The sequence below is a fragment of the Nelumbo nucifera genome, chromosome 1 (assembly GCF_055504915.1).
Source record: "Nelumbo nucifera cultivar China Antique chromosome 1, China Antique-T2T, whole genome shotgun sequence".
NCBI classification, from domain to species: domain Eukaryota; kingdom Viridiplantae; phylum Streptophyta; class Magnoliopsida; order Proteales; family Nelumbonaceae; genus Nelumbo; species Nelumbo nucifera.
The window spans coordinates 17,917,718-17,937,368 of record NC_142649.1 but is presented as its reverse complement, the minus strand read 5'-3'; the positions used below and the strand labels follow the sequence as shown (position 1 = coordinate 17,937,368).

The following is a 19,651-nucleotide window of genomic DNA, read 5'->3' as shown; positions in this document are numbered from 1 at the left end:
GTCAAAACTGTTCGAACCGTTCAAACGGTTAACTGCCCGGGTCAGAGGTTTACTGACCAAAATCAACGGTTTTTTGAGAAAATCCGGTTTTGTAGAAAAACAGAACCGGTCACCTAACCGATTCCCGATTTTTCCAATCAGATCTTCCGATCCGGTCCGGTTTTGAAAACCATGCTCAAAAGTGTCTGCACGATTTTTGCTAGGAAGGCATTTAGCAAATAACTATGAAGTCTAAGGCAACCCAAGAATCTCATACATGGAAAATTGGTTTTAAGTGAGATAAAAAGCTCCATTTCCTGTACTAATGCAACAAATGCCAAACCCTAGAGTCATTCCCACCAATTCAAAATTTTCCATGGAGCATGAGTATGTCTAAAAGGAAATTCTGAAGGTCTATTGTTAATCTAGCTTATTGTAATAGTAGTTGAGGTTTAAAATATCAATATGATATCTGATACAGGGCTACCATTATTGGTTTTCTAGGTAAATGATATGTGACACAGGTAACATAGTTCCAGTTTGTATGGCAGATACATGGTTCATATATTTGTCCACTAAATTGTAAATCTCCCATCCATTTTTTAAGCAAACTTTATATCATCCATGTAAAACATATTCGTTAATGCTGTGTTTGGTTTGAAGGAAAATGTAGGGAAAGGAAGGGAAAGGTAGAGAAACCTTTATAAACCTTGTATAGGTTTCCCTACCTTTTCCTTCAAACCAAACATAGCCTAAGGTTTTTCAGGTTGGTCCAATCCAAAAGTTGCACTCTTAGCTCAAATTTAATTCACACCTTCATATTTTCATGCAAATACAAATATGTACACTGCAAATTCAAGATGTAGAAATAGTGTATACAAGGTTATGCATTGAATATATTTGCATTTTACACTCTTCCCAAATATAAGGTTTAAAAATACTGCATACAAGGTTTTGTACTGAACATATTTGTACTTACACTCTTCCCAAACTGAGCCCAACTTATGGGCTCCCGAGGGGTGATCATGGATTGGGCCCTGAGAAAATCATCACTTGGGAGCAAAATGAAGTACTCTACCCGAAAGCCACAGTCCAGCCAAAAGCCAGCCATTTCAAACATGGAACACGGCTCCTCTTGCGTGAGACATATTATTGAAGGTTCATACTACATGGAACACCACACAAACAGTAACAGTTTTAAACTGGATTCTGTATTTCCATGTAGAAACACAACGATTGAGGAATTTCTGGGCCGCAAGGTAAGTTCTGACAAACATATTCCAAAGTCTACATTTTTGTAGTACTGCCCTCTTGGCTCTTACACTGCTTTGCAAGTTTACAACTAGGATGAAGATAGAAACCACTTGAACTTGATGAAAGAGAAGCTAAGCTAAACGCATACCACGTTGGAGCACAGGTTGAGATGACTTACATGACTCAATTCTCATACTCGAACAACTCACATCACCAAAAGAATGGGTTCATGAAAACCATAGTCTTAGCAATCTCCATTCTCCAATGTTATCTGGCGACCAAACAGCTTACAATTGCCAATGAGAACCCCATCGAAGTACCAGCTGGCTCTCTACTGGTGATGAGATTGCCATCAACCACTACCCTATTCTCCACCTTGCTTGGGTCAGAAATATTGCTGCACATGGGTGGATAAGCTCTAGCCTTCTTACCTTGTATAGAGAACAAAAGTTTTACACAGCCACATAGGTACCCATATACCAAAGACAGTTTCAGTGAACCATGGGTGTTGGTCATACCTTTAGTAAAAACATGTGCTCTAAGATAATAGTTGGAGATGCACAAATTGCTCCATAAGGTCTATTTGATTTCATTTGCTTCCTTAGCAAACTGACAAGCTTCTTTGAGTTTAAGAATGCTTGTGCACCAGGAAATCCACCCTGCACACTTGGAAAAAGTTGTGCATATGCTTCAAGGTTGGTTAAGTAATCTGATGCATAATAACTCAGGCCCAGGTGGCTAGAACCTACTGGAAAAACAATTAGGTTGTATCACAAGTTAGCAGCCTCATCAAGGAGTATGTCTGCCATTAGCTTCACCTTTCATGATGCCACAATGTCTGATTAATATTCAGCAGGGGTAACCACAACATTTGCTTTTGCTTGTGGCAAAACATCAATAATTGTAATAGCTTCCATCAATATTTATATTGAAAGCAATTCAACTACTCATCAAACCAATCAATATAAGATGGGGAGAGAATAAGTGGTACATAAACTAAGGCAGCCCTTCTCAAAAGTATATGGAACATTCTCTACACCTTATGGATCTGTGTATGTATATGCATGTGTGTAATATATATCTATGTGGGATTTATGCTTCAACATATTTGTGACAAGGACCCACCCTCAAGTTGAGGGCCTCAACCTTGGATTTATGCTTCATATGGTCCCTGTTTATGTGATTGTTTACTCATTTACATGTTCTTCATATATAAAATATGGGTTCGACTATGATACTGGAACAACATGATACCAGAAAACACGTGTAACTAATCAACTGGTATCATAAATGTGGTAACCAATCAGGTGGTTATTTATCAAATTCACAGGGGTTTTGATTGGTCAAAGCCCTCCTGGTATCATGTCTTTTGACAGCATAAATTTTTCCATAAAGCAAATTTCTCTTGTGCATAATTCTATGATTTTCCTAATTGAGATTCATGTTTTTCTCAACAAAGAGGATACTCATGAGGCTAAACCTATGCCCATGCCTCAAAGCTTAAACCTCAGACATCCAAAGTCTAAAGGTCCTTGCATCTCACTCCACACCTTCTCTATGCTTTTAAATATTGATCTAAACAACACCGAGTGTGCACATCCACAAAACCATGAATTGGAAATTGAGTTTAGAGACACATTCCATATGCTTATAATACAGATAGATATTCCTTGTTCCCCTTTTAGTGTTAAGCACATTGATTAGAAAAGAGGAGATAATGACATGGTAGAAACCATAGGTCCGTAAAAATCTAATGCACGGGTAATATAGTGGAATTGGAGTAAGTAACAAGAATAGAATAAAAACGAAATAACCAATTGGAAAACTGGCTGTGGGCCAATAGAAAATGGGAAAAAATGAAATATGCACAAAATCAGGAATCTCATCTGAGGAATGTTGTTGGATTTCCACTGCACTGAGTTTAGTTCTCTCAGAATATATTCATCTCCATGACTGGAAGCATCACCTGATAAAAAATTCAACAGTTACAAGACATGCAAAAAGATAGTCAACATTGCAGTGAAAACAAAAGGAAAACATAGAAAATGATAAAGAAGGGTGATTGGCAAAAGAAAAAAAAACTACAAACTTGGGTTAATTATCCAATCAGTTTTAATAATCATTAATCAAGCAAGTAATAAATATAATAGTTTATGTTGCAAAGATAATTTTTTCTTGAAATGTGAAAGTTATAGTTGTATTATTACTATGGAGGGAGCGAGCCCCTCAATCTGTACAAAGGAGTATAACCAGCAACAATATATGTGTTTATATAGACATAAATAGAAAAAGCTATTTGTTGTCAACAATGTCAATCCTGCGAGGGTTCCTGAATTGATCTGTGGATGTTCCATCAAAAAGCTGCAGGACACCCACCCATATCAAAGGCTGTCCCTCAGCCTTCCTAATTACAACCTTACATGGATTTAATTTTCCTTTAAAAATATAGGAATTCCTTTCTTTTCAGATAGCCCAGCAGACAACTAAGGTAACAGAATTCCACAGGGATTTACCTTTCTTCAACCAGCCATTGGCCTTCCATGGAGATACAAGGGACTAAACATCTGGTGGAGTTACCTAAAGAAGGCCAATGCATTTAAAGACTGAAATGGATTAAGCAAGACTGAAATTTATGAATATCATTTTGATGAGTATTAAGATGAAAGTGTTAACCAAACCATAATCCTGAGCACAACAAGCATGTTAAATGAATGTCATAGGACAAGTATGGCTATCTCTCACAGACATCCTCAACACATAGTATTAAGTGTAACATCAACATCCAAGGCCATAAAAAACTGTTGAGTGAGGCCCAAGCATCAAATGAATGGATAAGAAGCCAAACGGGGCCTTTTTAGTTGAACAACCATCACTGAAGTACACTTGTACAATAGATGAAAATTATTATCATTAGACAAAGTTGAACCTCTATGGAACATTTGAATACTGACAGAGGATTGTAAAGTTATCAAAGAGTCAGGTAAGAATGAAGATAACCAGGCAGCAGATTGGCTTGCCAGAGCGGGATACATGGAGAACATTCAGCATTATGCTGATTTGGATTATATTGTTCAAATGAATTTTTGGGGAAGAGCTGCCCCAGATTTGTGTAGCTCCTGTCTTTCTGCCCCCCACCCCCCCCCCCCCCCCCCCCCCCACCCCCCCCACAAAAGAAAAAAAAAAAAAACAGTATCCTAATGCTCTTGTCTTCAACTCCTTGAAAAAAAAATTTACACTGTAAGGGAAAACAAATGCCTAAAAAGCATACTGAATACCTTGTTCAGTTGGAGTAGAATTTAGAATATCTGCTAATTTGATAGCAGATTCCCTTTCTAGATAAGGTGTTGATAAGGAAGCCTCTTTTTGGGGCCTACATCACCAGTGTAGGGATGTGCATTAATGTGGGTATCTAGGGCTTAAGGCTCATTTTCTGTTTTAAATTTCTCTATATCTCAGATTTAACAAAATCTCTACTGAACTGTTGATGATTAAAAAAAAAAATCCCAACCAGACTTCTACAGATATTTAGTGTTGGGCAAAAGAAAAATGAAAGATAATTCTTTCAGATCTTAAAAAGTGTATACCAGAAGTTTTTACCTTTTTCACAAAAAAAAAAAAAGTATATATTAGAATCCCAAGAAAATGGGATTCTAATATAGGCCTTGAACCCAAATTCGGCTTATTACCCCCCACCAGCCTACTCACACACCACCAAAATATCATCATCACCATAGCAGGCCATTACCACACAATCTTCATCAGTGAAGGCAAAAAGGTAATGACAAACTACTGATTTAAAGTTTCTTTTTTTTTTTTTTTTTGTCATACTTCAAGGTGAAGATGTTAGATCATCATTTTGTCCTTCAAATTTCAGCAGGAAAACAGAAACCTTAAAATAGGTTAGTTTCAAATTTTGAGGCAGTAAGGAGTTCAAGACCTGCCTAACAAGACAACCAATATAAACTCCACATTGTTTTTCCAGTACCAAAACTAATCCATCACAACACATCCATCAACCTAACAGTGTCAACACTTGTTGCAGCCTACTAACCTAATACAAATACAACCAAAAGGTTAAAATATATTCTAGAGACCATGTTTTCAGGCTCAACAATCAATAGTTTAGCAACAAATCAGATTACCAGATACATGCTTCAGTCCAACTTGAGTGCCACCCAAATGAGAAGCGGAGGGAAAAAAAGGGCATATGAAATGTTGAATATCTTCTATTTTACTGGATTGTTAAGAATATCAATCCATAGCAACCTTAAGTGTTTTGAAATGGCACCAATCCAAATCAGATACATGCAGCATTTGGTAGGTCACTTTGCATTTCACAAGAAAGAAACATACCATCGGTCCAGCAACGACATTTGCTTTATCTTTCCCATATAATTGCTTAACCAGCATTACTGAGAATTCCATAGCCGTTCCAGGGCCACGACTTGTCACAGCCTATGGACGTTCGATTCAAGCGTTGTAGCAGTAGATGACAATTTCTCCATTAATCAAGGGTGACAGCTCGCCTGCCAAAAGCAAGTCCTGGTTTCCCTGAACGAAGGATAACAATTTATCCATGAACTGGTTCGTACCTTCAATCCCTTGAGCAAACCCACAACAGCTTATTGGCCCTTCATCCTGGGGCTTAGCCCATAAGTGAACAGTTTGGGTAAGTTTGAAATAAATGGTTATTGGATGAGCTAAGTGTTTATACAATAAGTATTTATTAATTTCTTTTGTTCAGAATTATCCCTAATTAATTTTTAGAATGCCAGTTATAGCACTTAAATGTCAAAAACGATGGGCAGCAAATGCAGTGAATATGATCTATCTATCATTGGCAACCAGCTCTCACATCTCATAATACAATTACAGGCTTTGTTGTAGCAACTACTTCGACATTCCCTCCAGGCACTACCAATCGAAGAAAATCAACCCATCCTCGCCAAATCTCCAGAAATTAATCCAATATTGTTCTCTCCATCGCTAACCTCTCCCAATAATTTCTACATAGAGAATCCATCAATTGAGGCAGATTTGGCTATTACGTTTGACAGCCTGTGTTGTGCACATGGTTGAGACCGGGAAATTTTTTGTCAAAACCCAAAAGGGCTATTTGCAACAGTATCAGTTCTTCAAGCACCAATTCCTTCTGAATCATCCCTCTCAAGTATGTTCTCTAACCATCGAGTTCTTCCACACAAATGCTTTTATGTTGTTTCAATGTTGTAAAACTTTGTCATTGTAAAATGTAAATTGTTTTACAAAACAGGGGAGAATCTTTCCCCCATACCTTTAAAAACCAATGACCACCAAACATTGTTTTCCCATAAATAGTGGTTGTCGACATCATTCCGGTGATACATAACTTGATTACATAATTTACATTGTTAACGAGGAATGTGGAGAATGTTGTTAATATCTCTATGTTTCCTATAGTTTTGCTAGTAGGTCCTGTATGTAATGGGGTGTCTCACCGCCACAGCCTTGTTCAACGAGATTTCTGGAATCAAGCGACCTTTATAAAAAAATTATTGTAATGGCCGCGCAATAGGTCGCTAGTGATGGATCGCTTTTGGAATCAGAAATATTATTACGCTTTCTTTCGTTACCAACTTACCATGTAGTATGTAGCGGCCAAATAGATCGCTTTTGATATAAATAATAGCCGCCAGCGTCAAATGAATCAATTTGGGCTTTTGGGTTATCCACAGTCAAAAACCAAGCAAAATCTGGCTGTTTCACTAGCACAAACCGGGTTAAGAAAGAAAATTACTGCCTCGGGTTGGATTGACCCAGATTCATTTTCCCATCCACATATTTTATACAATTTTGGTTTTATTAAATAATAGGGTAAATCACAATGACACCCCCTGTATTTTGTTTTGCGATAAAGACTTCCCTGTACTATGACCGTGAGACAAAAACCCCCTTTCATTAACTTTTCGTTAAAATCTGCTGTTATATTATTTTTTTAATCTCTATACTATTCTTATAGACAATTGAGAGAAAAACACTGTTCATCTTCCCCAACCTCGCGATACAGCAGCGGCCGTAATTCACATTTTTCTCTCTCCCCGATCTCTCTTCTTCCTTTTTCATTTGTTCTTTTTTCCCCCTTACTTCGTCTTGTTTTCCTTTTTCTTTTCGCTGGAATTGGGAGATAGACCGTGGTGTACGTGATGGGGCAGCAGTGATTTGGTTTTGGGAGAGTACTTTCTAAACGAAATTGGTCTAAAAAAATTTCAAACAATAATTTACTTGTTTGATATGAAGTTTTCTCTAAACGAAAACAATATATTAATTTCAAAGGAAAAGTACTTTCTCTGATTTGATTTTCCTTGTATTTTTTTCTCATATATTCTTTTAAATTTGAACTTGGATTAACGCCAAGTAAAGCAAATATTGTTTTATGTTCATTTTATTGCTACAATTAACCAATGTTTTGTTCTGTTGCAGTGTCAACATAGAAAAATCCCATCTCATTTGCACAATGAACCCGAAGAAAGTTTGTAGTCAAAACACAGAAGAACAAGCCATGATTTTTTATAATCTTGTGTTTAACATCAAGCACACAAACAGAGAAACCAAGGGAAACCATATTCCATTTTCTTTAAATCAGTAGCGTAACTTTCTATACAAGCTGCACATGCACCATATGTACGCATTCTATAAATTCAAACCTTCTTTTGCTCTATGTTGTCATTTCTGGTTCTGAATCATCACCAAGTTTTGAAGATGAAGTCTCTCTGCAGCAACACCTGTTCAGTACTCTCTCTTTTCCATCTATCTCCTCCTCGTTTCAGCTTCTCTCCCATCTCTCACCCTCTCCTCTTCTGTTCATTGCAATCCGCATGATAAAAAGGTCCTTCTGAGAATCAAGAAATCTATAATCAATCCCAACGCCCTTGTCTCTTGGGATCCCGAAATCGATTGCTGTGATTGGGACTACGTCATTTGCAACCCTCAAACCTATCGAGTTACCCAACTCGCCTTCTTCCGAGCCTACATCCCCGGCCAAATTCCATCCACCATCGGTGACCTTCCCTATCTCGAAACCCTCTCCTTCGATGAAGTCACCCAGCTCAACGGTTCCATCCCCTACTCCATCACCAAACTTTGGAACCTCAAATTGTTTCGTCTCAATCGGATTTCGTTCTCCGGCCCCATCCCTGAATTCCCCGGCCAACTCAAGAACCTGGACTACCTCGATTTGGGTTACAACCATTTCTCTGGTCCAATCCCGACTTCCCTCGGTGATCTACCAAAACTAGAAAATCTTTACCTCAACCGGAACAACCTCACAGGAAAAATACCAGATTATGAAGAATCTGCTGCATTTGGCTTTTGGAGAGGAAGAAGAGAGGAGAAATGTGGATTACCGCAGCTGCTGTTCGTTTAACTAAGGTAGGGGAAGATGAACAGTGTTTTTTAGAAGGGTATTATGGGGATTAAAAAATATTGCAACCGTAGATTTTAACGGAAAGATAATTAAAGGGGGTTTTTGTCTCACGATCATAGTATACGGGGTCTTTGTCGCAAAAAAAATACAAGGGGTCTTTGTCACAGACCCCATAGTATAGGGGGATCTTTGTAATTTACCCTAAATAATAATAATAATTATTATTTCGGTTTTATTAAAGAATAATAATTACACGAATATGTAATTATTATTGCTAATAATGATTACTAGTGTAATAATTACACTTTTTTCAAACTAATTTTACCACACTAATAATTATAATTATTGTTGTAAGAACTAATTTACTATAATCAAAGTTTCTTCAAATTAATTTTTTACACTAATTAAACTATTATTGTAATAAATAATTAAATTACAATTATTATTGACATCAATAATTTACTATAATTACAATTTCTTCAAATTAATTTTATTACACTATTATTCTTGCTAATAATAAATACACTAATAGTTATTATTAGCAATAATAATTACACTAATGTTAATTATTATTGATAATAATGATTACACTAATAATTATTATTATTATTTTTACTAATAATTACATTAATAATTATTATTGGAATTTTATTGCAACAATAATTACTACTGTAATTTTTATTTAAAGAAAATTATTAGTGCAATTTACACAAATAATTTTCATGATTTCACAGTTTTTGGGAAATTAATAATTGTTCAAAAGTTTCAATAATTTATTTCTTTAATTTGATAAAATTGTAATTACAGTAATTTACTAATTAATTAATTAATTATTGGCATATTTATTACTTTAATAATAATTATTAGTGCATTAATAGTTACTAAATTATTGTAATTTATAGTTATTTAATATTTAATTTAGTGTTGTAATTTACTGTTATTTTCTGATTTTTTAATAATTAATTAGTGTAAACTTATGATAAATTGGTGTAATTTATTGTTCTTTAATATTTAATTATTTTAATAACTTTTTTATTTATACAAGTTTTTATTTAAAAATAAATTTAATAAAAACAATACATGTCTATTAATAAAACAACAAAAAAAAAGAAAAGTTTAGCTTCAGAATTAAATCTTATAATTTGATACCCATTTAAACTTCACTTAAAAAAATAAATTGATACTACAAATTTGTTGATAAAATTAAAAAATTAACAAAATTATTATTTTTAAACTTAATTATTATTAATTTAAAATCCCTAATCCATTTAAAATAACAAAAGTTAATACTAAATAAAAGTTTAGTAAAAGTTAAAACAATTTAAAAGAAAATAAAAACTAATACAATTAGGTATGTCACAATGCTCCTTCTTAGTGTGCACCTTGGGTGGGTTGGGTCGGGTTGAGGATTAACCCAAGACCAACCCTGACTCACAAACCTCAAGCTAGGGGTGCAAATGGATCAAATCAAGATCCAATCAGTTGTCGAGTGTAGGAAGAGGGAAGGAAGAAAGAAGAAGAAGAAAAGAAGAAGAAGAGTTACGAGAGAGTACTTGGGTATTACTGTTCACACCCAGAATATCTATTATATGATAAATCTGAAATTACAGTCATGTCCCTATAAAGGTGCCTAAATATATAAAAAAAAAAAAAGGAAAAAGGAAAAGACAACAATACCTCTAAAGTCAAATACACATTCTCAACACTCCCCCTCAAGCTGAGCATAGATATCTATCATGCCCACCTTGCTCAAGTTTCTATCAAGTTTTGGCTTGTTGAGACCCTTAGTGAGGCAATCAGCAAGTTGGTTCTTTGACTTAATAAAAGGCACACATATCTCTCCATTAGCTATCTTTTCTCTAATGAAGTGTCTGTCAACTTTCATATGCTTTGTACGGTCATGTTGAACAGGGTTATGAACAATGTTTATGGCAGTTTGATTATCACAGTGTAGCATCATTAGGGTTTCAGCTTGGATCCCAATTTTTTATAACAAAGACTTCAACCATCCATAGCAACTCCGATACACCATGAGCCCTAGCTCTGTATTAAGCTTCAGTACTAGATTAGGCAACAACAGATTGTTTTTTTTTTTTTTTTTTGCTTTTCCAAGACACAACATTACCTCCTACCAATGTGCAGTAATTCGAGGTGGATCTTCTATCATTTATAGAACCAACCCAATCAGCATCAATATAAGCCTCAACCTTGAGATGTCCCTGGTTAGATTATAGCATTCCTTTACCTAGACACCCCTTTAGGTAGGCGAGAATCCTGTTGACGGCCTGCATATGTGAAGTCCTAGGACTGTGCATATACTGACTCACCATGCTAACAGCATAGGATATATCAGGTCGAGTCAGACATAGGTAAAGAAGCCGACCAACAAGCTTCTAGTAGACACCCTTGTCTAAAAGAATATCTCCATCCTTAGCACTCAGTTTATGATTGGAGTCAATAGGAGTTTCAACTGGCTTACACCCTAGTTTCCCAACCTCATGAAAGAGATCAAGGACATACTTCCTTTGTGAAATGAATATCCCTCCCTTTGACCTTGCCACTTCGATTCCAAGAAAGTATCTGAGATTCCCAAGATCTTTGATTTCAAATTCAGAAGCAAGGAATGACTTTAGTTGGTTTATCCCAGAGTGATCATCTCCAATGACAACAATATCATTCATATACACTACCAACAAGGTGAGTAGGCCATTAACCCTTCGTATAAACAAAGTATGGTCCGCTTGTGATTGTGTAAACCCAATTTTGAGAATAGCCTTCCTGAATCTATCAAACCAAGCTCTAGGGGACTGTTTAAGCCCATAAAGAAATTTTCTTAAATGACAAATCTTCCCCTCACTGTTGGGTAAGATTACCCCTGGTGGTAAATCCATGTATACCTCCTCCTGAAGATCTTTATTTAGAAAGGCATTATTCACATCCATCTGATATAGAGGCCATGAATAATAAACAGCAAGAGATAATAACTCGGTTAGATTTCATTTTCACTACAGGAGCAAAGATCTCTTGATAGTCAATCCCATATGTTTGGATGTATCCTTTTGCTACCAACCCAGTTTTGTATCTTTCAATTGATCCATCAGCCCGATATTTAATGGTATATACCCACTTGCAGCCCACTAGAACTTTGCCTTCAAGAAGAGGAACAAGCTCACAGGTATGGTTTTTTAAGAGAGCCTCTATCTCTTGGTTCATAGCACCCTTCCACTGAGGTGACTGAACTGCATTTGAAACATTATGAGGAATAGAAACAGAGGAGATAGCAGTAACACAGGCATGATAGGAGGGTGAAAGAGCATCATAAGAAACATAGTTAGTGATGGGGTAGGCAGTGCATTTCTTTTTTTCCTTTTCTAATTGCAATGAGAAGGTCAAGGTCAGATTATGAGACACCAGGCTCAATAATAATAGGAGAAGGAAGTTCAGGGTTGCTTTAAGAGTTACCTGGAATCGGGTGATTCGATTGTTGTGGGCATTCAGTGTTAGGAGTATCTTTCCTTTTATGCCTTATAAACCAATGTTGCTAGGACCGCTGGAGAGGAGGAGGAGGAGGAGGAACAAGAATAATGTTACTACAAGGGGAAGACAAACTAGGAATGTCCATAGAGGTAAGACCAGGTAAACAAAAAGAAGTCTGATCTTCACACTCTCCCCCTAAAGAGAATGATGAGTGGACTGAAAATATAGAGTAGACTCAAGGAATGTAACATCCTTAGATATGTACCTTCGGCCAATATGGGGATCAAAGCACTTGTACCCCTTTTGGATTAAAGAATAACCCAAAAATATGAATTTGATAGATTTAGTGTCAAGTTTCAGACAAGAAGGACTCATGTCATGAACAAAGCATCTACAACCAAAGACTCTAAGTGGCAAACTGAAAATTTAATCCTTAGGAAACAAAAGTTGATGAGGTGATTGAAGAGAAAGGGATCGCGAAAGAAATCTATTAATGAGATACACTGCTGCTTCAACTTCATCTCCCCATAATCGAGTTGGTACATTCATCTGGAAGAAAAGGCCTCTTGCCACCTCAACATGTCTGTTTTTTCTCCCTGCTACACCATTCTATTGCGAAGTATGAAAGCATGAACTTTGATGAATTGTTCCCTTTCCTTCAAAGAATAATCGCAGATGCTTTTCAAAATACTCCTTAGCATTGTCAGACCGTATTATCTTGATTTGCCTTTCAAATTGTGTTTCCACCATCTTAAATAAGTTTTGAGCAATGAAAAGGACCTCATCGCTACTCTTCATCAGGTAAAGCCAAGTATATCTAGAGTAATCAGCAATGAACAATATAAAATATTTATAGCCGCCCATACATGGAATAGAGTATGGGCCGTAAACATCAGTGTGTATCAAGTTGAAAGCAACATCACTCCTTCTATTACCTGAAAGATATATAATTCTACATTGTTTTGAGTGATAACAAACTTCACATTGCGTACCCAAACTACACTTAGACTAACATAAGTTTGGAAACAAAAATTTAATGGACTTAAAAGACACATGACCGAGGCGACATTGCCAAAACTTCAAAAAACTCAAATTTTCATCATGACATGACTCAATCTAGCACAGTAATCCTTGCTCAGAGGTTTGATCAAAAAGGTAAACTCTATTAGCTTCATGTCCAGTTCCAATCGTCCTCCCCATTTTCAGGTCCTAAAAAATACAATGAGAAGGGAAAAAGGTCACTGAACAGTTATGAGGTTTGGTAAGAGTGCTAATGGATAAAAGATTCTTGTACAAGTGGAGGACATGAAGGACAGAGCTCAAGGAAAGATCACAAGTAAGCTTAACCTCCCCCAAACCAGAGATAGGGGTCTACGATCCATCGGCTACAGTGATTTTTCCTTCCCCTAGAGCTAACTTATAAGAGGTGAAGTGGGAAGACATAGCAATCATATGTGCACTAGCTCTAGAATCCACAACCTAGGAGCTAATAGGAAAAGATTGACAAATAAGTGCAATACCTGATTTTGCAAAAGCACTGGAAGGATTATTAGAACTAGTAGAGGCAGAGAGCCCAGACTTCTCGAGCTGAGTCAATAGAATCCTGAGCTTCTCCCTCACATCAGAGGAATCATGTGTGGGAGCCTATACATTAGGAGGGCAATCAACTCCAATAGTAGCAAGATGAGCATTACCCTTCTTTGCGGTTTTAAACTTGTCAAGCTTCATATGTGGATTCAATTTCCAACACCTATCTTTCGTCTATCTCGGCCTCTTGCAGTAATCACATACCACATCTTCATGCTTTTCATTAGTACCCTGTTTGTTTGTACTCGACTTGGACCTTGAAGACATGTAGGAAGAACGATCCATCACTGAGGTCTGCATCATAACAACCATTCTACTCTCCTCTCCCTGCACTAAGGAGTATGTAGTAGCAAGGGAAACAATATCTGCACTCAAGATGTGTTGTTAGGTAAAATCATACTCACCATTCAATCCAGCCTAGAAGTCAAACACTCTATTTTTCTCAACATACTTTCGATACTGTTCACCGTCCTCAAGGTTCTTCCATTGCAAGTTCTCCAAATGATCTATTTCTTCCCATAGAGACTACAAAGATGAGAAGTACATGGCTATAGTCCTCTCCCCCTGATGTATATTACAGGCTTCTCTTCGGAGTTAATAGACTCAGACTATATTTTTTTGCTTAAGAGTACGTGGCTATAACACAATCCCAAATATCCTTGGTAGTGGAGAGGAACATATAATTGCAGGCAATATGTGGTTGCACTGAACAAACCAGCCATGACATAACCAAAGAATTATCCTGTTCCCATCTAGCAAGTTTGGGGTCATCAGCTTTTGGCTTCTCCTCCCTACTAGTAATAAATCCCAGCTTACCCCTACCTCCAATAGTAAGCTTGGCTGATTGAGACCACTCTAGGAAGTTGGTTCCATCAAGTTTTACAGTGGATATCATACCATTGGAGACATCGACATTACCTGGCATCACTTCGGAAGAGGTTTCTAACTCCTTAGGCACATCCATTTGAGTTGGGTAGGCCTTTTAACAGTTGTACAGCACTACAACCACCAACCAACACGCACAAGACCCACAAAAGATGGGAAACACTCGGTTGGAATCCAATGGGAGGCCCAAAACTGAACTGGCGGTAATATTGGGAAGAAAAAAGACCTCCCATAGAAAGATCAGAGGTTATAAGGATGTGAAACCACTTCCCATACCTTTAGCAATGCCAAATAAACCAAAACCAACAAGTTTCAAGCATGCATTGAACTCAAACAAGGAAGAAAAAGTCCAAATATCGAACCAGTATTTTTTTGTAATTTTTTATTGTAAAATCCGGGAAAAATCATAGACACATCAGATGAAGATAAGAACCATACCACAATAACCCTAAAATCAAGGCAAACTAGAGTATATCAGATTCAAGGGTTGCCGCTGGTTCTAGTTCGAGGCTTTTTCCCGCTCTGATACCAAGTCTGTAGGAAGAAGAAGAAGAAGAAGAAGAAGAAGAAGAAGAGAAGAGGAAGAAGAAGAGTTACGGGAGAGAACTTGGGTGTTACTGTTCACACCCAGAAGATCTATTATATGATAAATCTGAAATTACAGCCATGTCCCTATAAGGGCGCCCAAATACAAAAAAAAAAAAAAAAAAAAAAAACGAAAAGACAACAATACCTCTAAAGCCAAATACACATTCTCAACACAATCCAATCTAAGATCCGATCCAATTTGGTTAAATTTAGATGACCCCAATTTGGATCGGCTCAGATCATAGGATCCGATCAGAAATCAGATCGTTCAGATCACCCCTATCCAGTCTGATCTGATATAATGCTATATATTTATTTATATAAATATATAATACATATATATGTTATTTATTTACTTATAAGTATATTATTTATATTGTATTTTTCTAAACTTGTTATATTATTTATTTTTTATAAAAAAACATGTATATATATGATAAAAATAATTTAAAAAATACTTGTATTTTTGTTTTTCTTTATTTAAATTGGTATATTTTATTTTTCTTTTAATAATTTATTAATTTTTAAAGAAAACAAATTGTATCGAATCATATCCAAATATTCAACTTCTTGATTGGATTCGAATTCATATCCATGTCTATCAGATCTGATCGGATATGCAATTAACATTGTCGGATTGGATTCAGATATACCCTTCGAATCCGATCTGATTTGCTTGCATCCCTACCTCGAGCTTAGGCTTAAGCTTAAGTTTACCAACCTAGGTTCAACTCAAGCTTAACCTAACATCTCGAGCTGGGTTTGGGCTTGAGTGTGTTGAACCTGGTAGAACTGGTCCCGAACCAACAAGGAAAACCATGGATTTGGTACCGACCCAGACCCTATAGGTTTTATAATTTTGGAACCAGAACCGAACCGATCAGGTCCAACCCGATGGACCCGATTATAATTGGACAAAAATGTAAGAACACTGTGGTTTATTGGTTCCAGATGAAGAAGTCTAGTAGAAAGATTGCAATCGAGAAAAGAGAAAGAAATATAAATAAAGATTCTTCTTCATTATCAGCTAGTATGAACAATGGTGGAGAGAGAATATACCTATGAGGAGAAAATAACGGTGAGAGAAGACAGACGAACGACAAAAGATGGACAGATGGCGAGAAGCAAATGGACAGATAGATGGACACTGAACAGAGTCTTGTAGATGCAGCCAGAAGCCCCTCTTTCATTATTGCTTTCAAGTATGAAAATGCAAATGTAGATGTAGTTGTAAATTAGCAGATGTAGATGACTATGGACGACAAGAAATGGACGGAGTTGACGAACAGTCACCGGTCGAACGGACGGACGATGGACGATGAACTGTTTGAGCGTTCATCCATGTGCCCCTACCTTTTCTTGTTTTGTGTTTTGTAGTGTGGCTTTCGAATTGAGAAGAAATGAAAGGGTCAAAGGGCATTTCGGTAGGGTTTTGAATGAAACCCTACAAAAATTACCATTTTAAACATCCTTTACTTAAATATTACATGTATGTATATATTTAATAATATATATATATATATATATATATATATATATATAAGCTCGGGTTGGGTTCTAATTGGTTTGAGATAGGGTGGACCCAATAATAATTGGGACAAAAAATTGGGAACTAGAATCGATTCATCGGGACAATTAGTTCAAATCCATCGAGTTGGGGCCGATTCATTTATAACCCTAATAATATGTAGATATGTATATCATAAAATGTTAAGTAGACATAAATTGGATTGAAAAGTTCAAGCTACCCGAGGCCTCAACCTAAGTCCAACTTGAGTTTAGGTTAGGCCTAAATTTTTTGACCCAAGCCCAACTTAATGTTCAAAAACTCAAGCCCAACCTATATAAAAATTTTGGTTGAGCCGAATCGGGCATTGAATCCACATAAAACACAAACATGTAAAGGTGACGGTGCACGTAACCAATCAATCAGAAGTGAACACTAATATTCATACCAGATCGGATTCAAAACCTTCAATCAGCACCCGTGTCCCCTGTTGCAAATCAAGTGCTTCATGGTACCATTTTAATAGCAATGGTAATGGTTAGAAGGGTAATGATCAATTGATCATCGAATATGGGTGTAAGTGGGGTCAAGTTAGGCTGGTTTGAGGTTTAATATCCTAATCCAATCAGATGACTTCATCCTGGCTTGAGAGTTTCCTGGGGTTTGGGTTAATCTCATTTTTTAACTCTTATTTGTAAGATCTTGTGTTTTTTAGACTTGGTGTTATCAGTTTGAAGTTGATTCATCTTAGCATTATTATAGTGGTTGGGAATATGATATTTATATTAGAAAATATTTGTGTTTAAATTTATTGATACAGTGCAGATCAGATCATGATCCGATTCAATCCTATTTGATCAAATTTGAATCATTCTTGTTCAGATCTTTGGATCAGATAATAGGATCCGATTAGAAATCGGATCGGATTCGGGTCACCCCTATCTAATCCAAGAAGATCCGATATATATATATATATTATATTTATAAATTTATTATATTATTTACTTTTTTATAAAAATATGTCTATATATGATGATAATAATTAAAAAATACCTATATTTTTTGTTTTTACTTTATTTAAATTAGTATATTTTATTTTTCTTTTAATAATTTATTAATTTTTAAAGAAAATAAGTCAGATCCAATCAGATCTGAAAATCCAACTAACCAATAGGATTCGAATTCAAATCGAATCCTACCAGATCCAATCAGATCTTCAGATCTAACATGAATAATATCGGATCATATTCAAATATACCATGTCTTTTTATCCGTTTACGTCCCTACATACATATACATGATCTTAGCCAAAAGGCGGAAAAAGGTATATACCATTTATAAAAATGTAATGTTTAAATACATACTATATACATTTTATATGTTAGCTTAACCCAACCTAAAATTAAATTTGATTCATATTTTTCAACCCTTGATTTTTTTCTCAGGTTGAACACAGAAGGAAACTATAAAAAGAGGAGGACATGATGTCAAATAAACCTCTACGATGGCCTCATCAGGGATGCTGGTGGGTTGGGTTAAGTGGTAAACCCGCATTGACCCAATCCTACCAAGTTAGAACCAGGTTAGCTTTAGTCGAATTTTCAGGTCGGGGATCAGGTTGTTGGGGTCAGGCCATTCTGAACCTGACTCATTAACATTTATGGCATTGAAACGCTTATACATAGCCTTGGTTGATCAAAAGTGTAATATTTGTTGCCTAGTCGGGTTGGATTGAATATTCCATTGAATTAGATTCGGGCTTAGAGTATGTTCAGGTCAGGTATTGGGTTAAGCCTGTACTCAAACCTAGCCTCAAGCCTTGTACATCCTATACCTCGGTTCGCATTTGCGAGCGTGTGTTTGATATGTAAAATAATTATGATTATTAGATCGAAAATGTATTTTCTGACACTTTTATACTATGAGAAGAGAGTATTACTGTACCTATTTTTTGGATACAATTTTGTGTTCTTTTGATAATTAATTTTTTGACCAAAATTAAGGCATTAGAGCATAAGATAGTTGGAGCATTTAATGATGGACTCACACTTTGCACCAATTTCAAACAAAAAAGATGATTGCAAAAACGGTTTAAAGTGTAAACAGTGTTTACATTCATGAACCGAAAAAAGGGTAAATTTGTAATGTACATATTTGCGTTTGCATTGCAACCAAACGCAGCCTAAGGCTCCTTTTGTTCACAATGCAAATCTTAACAAAATACAAAATTTGCACCAAGTTCAATTTTGCATCCATTTGTTTGTAATTATTATTTGCATTGTTGTCTAATACAAAATGTGTACTTGCTGTCTCATTTGCACCACCTTTCAGCTTTCACCTATCACAATTATCTCTCTTATAAATTAAGAACCACACAACTACCTTTTTACCTCATTGTTAAACAAATAACCCTCCCCTACCTACATTTTTTTTTTGCATATAAGGCTCAGTTTGGAAGTAGTATAAATGCAAATATGTACAATGTAAATACATACAAAATAATACAAAATATAAGGTTTTGCATTCTACATATTTGCATTTGTAGTCCTTCCAAACTCAGCCTAACGTGGGTTACTTTAAGTTATCTCAAGAAAAAAAAAAGATAAGGTCAAATTAGAAAGGAAAAAAAAAAAAACAGAATTTATACTCAACTCATTTGCACTCTTATGCACTTATGCTTAAAATCACAGTTTGAAAAGAGTGCAATACAAATATCAAAATATGTACAATACAAAACCTTGTATACTACATTTTTAAACCTTGTAGTTTCACTATTTCCAAACTGAGCCTTGGAATACAAATACAAATATGTACAATGCAAAACCTTGTATACAACATTTTTAAACCTTGTATTTTTGTTATTTCCAAACTGAACCTTAGAATACAAATACAAATATATACAATGCAAAACCTTGCATTGAAACATATTTAGGCCCCGTTTGATTCGCGGGAATAGGGGTTTGGAATCGGAA

At 35.9% G+C, this 19,651-nt stretch overlaps 1 long non-coding RNA gene across 2 annotated transcripts; it reads right to left on the bottom strand.

Moving 5' to 3' along the window:
* Positions 1-835: 835 nt before the first annotated feature.
* On the bottom strand, positions 836-5,884 carry LOC148802971 (uncharacterized). 2 transcript variants are annotated; one of them, XR_016081318.1, is made up of 3 exons: positions 5,500-5,884; positions 1,752-3,199; positions 836-1,664 (listed from the first exon to the last, which is right to left on the bottom strand). It is a non-coding gene; the product is annotated as an uncharacterized LOC148802971 (long non-coding RNA). The 2 variants fall into 2 exon arrangements; XR_016081317.1 differs by having other exon boundaries at positions 837-1,664; positions 5,587-5,884.
* Between the last annotated feature and the right edge of the window lie 13,767 nt (positions 5,885-19,651).